We start from the raw sequence: 1,378 nt of genomic DNA, 5'->3' as shown, positions 1-1,378 counted from the left end.
GTTACATCGTGTTTTGAAGGCCCGTCTTGGGTGTGCAAAGGCAGCTTACGGCCATTCCGGCCTGGGACTGCCCGATCTCGCCTGATCTCGGAAGCCAGGCTTGGCAGGGACTGCTTAGGACTTGGACGGGAGAGCGTCTGATCCTGGCTAGGGACTTCCAGGCGGACTGGATCCTTTTCCTGAATGTCCACCCAGGAATGAGCGTCTGTTTGTGAGTGAGGACCTCCGGCTGAAGGTGGCCTTGTCGCTGTACCCATACCCGGGAACGGGTGCCTATTCCTGTCTGTGGACTGCCGGCATGAACGGTGTCCCGGTTCCTGGATGTTTACCCAGGAATCAGTGCCTGTGGATTCCAAGTGACTCTAGAGCACCTTGGAAATTATGGGCAGATTACGTTTTTTGTCAATTAGCCGTAGAACATCTTTTGAAGGGCCGTTTGGGGGCGCCTGAGTGGCTTACGGCCACACCGCTCTGGGAGCGCCCGATCTCGTCTGATCTTGGAAGCTAAGCAGAGCAGGTCCTGGTTAGTACTTGGACGGGTGACCGCCTGGTAATACCCGGTGCTGTAAGCCTTTTTCGCTTCGCCTTCGAAAAACGGCAGAGGGCGCTTCGGTGAAAGGAGATCTCTTGAACGTCTCTTTAGGAAACAGCAGGGGGCGCTGCTGCTGCTGCTGCTGCTGCTTCTTTTTCTCCCTATCCTGTACACAGTGCTGTGTAAATGTTACATCGTGTTTTGAAGGCCCTTCTGGGGTGTGCAAAGGGAGCTTACGGCCATTCCGGACTGGGACTGCCTGATCTCGCCTGATCTCGGAAGCCAGGCTTGGCAGGGCCTGCTTAGGACTTGGACGGGAGAGCGTCTAATCCTGGCTAGGGTTTTCCAGGCGGACTGGATCCTTTTCCTGAATGTCCACCCAGGAATGACCGTCTGTTTGTGAGTGAGGACCTCCGGCTGAAGGTGGCCTTGTCGCTGTACCCATACCCGGGAACGGGTGCCTATTCCTGTCTGTGGACTGCCAGCGTGAACGGTGTCCCGGTTCCTGGATGTTTACCCAGGAATCAGTGCCTGTGGATTCCAAGTGACTCTGGAGCACCTTGGACATTATGGGCAGAATACGTTTTTTGGCAATTAGCCGTAGAAAATCTTTTGAAGGGCCGTTTGGGGGCGCCTGAGTGGCTTACGGCCACACTGCTCGTGGAGAGCCCGATCTCGTCCGATCTCGGAAGCTAAGCAGAGCAGGGCCTGGTTAGTACTTCGACGGGTGACTGCCTGGGAATACCCAGTGCTCTTAGCCTTTTTCGCTTCGCCTTCGAAAAACGGCAGAGGGCGCTTCGGTGAAAGGAGATCTTTTAAACGTCTCTTTAGGAAACAGCAGGGGGC

At 55.6% G+C, this 1,378-nt stretch overlaps 2 pseudogenes; both read left to right on the top strand.

Annotated features, from left to right (window-relative positions):
* Positions 1-453: 453 nt before the first annotated feature.
* Positions 454-572, top strand: LOC123965705 (annotated as a pseudogene).
* A 601-nt stretch (positions 573-1,173) lies between these two features.
* LOC123965706 lies at positions 1,174-1,292 on the top strand (annotated as a pseudogene).
* The last annotated feature ends 86 nt before the right edge of the window (positions 1,293-1,378 follow it).

This window comes from Micropterus dolomieu, unplaced genomic scaffold (genome assembly GCF_021292245.1).
Source record: "Micropterus dolomieu isolate WLL.071019.BEF.003 ecotype Adirondacks unplaced genomic scaffold, ASM2129224v1 contig_10871, whole genome shotgun sequence".
In the NCBI taxonomy this organism is placed as follows: Eukaryota; Metazoa; Chordata; class Actinopteri; order Centrarchiformes; family Centrarchidae; genus Micropterus; species Micropterus dolomieu.
Note: the sequence above shows the minus strand (reverse complement) of the source record. Positions and strands in the feature narration are given on the sequence as shown.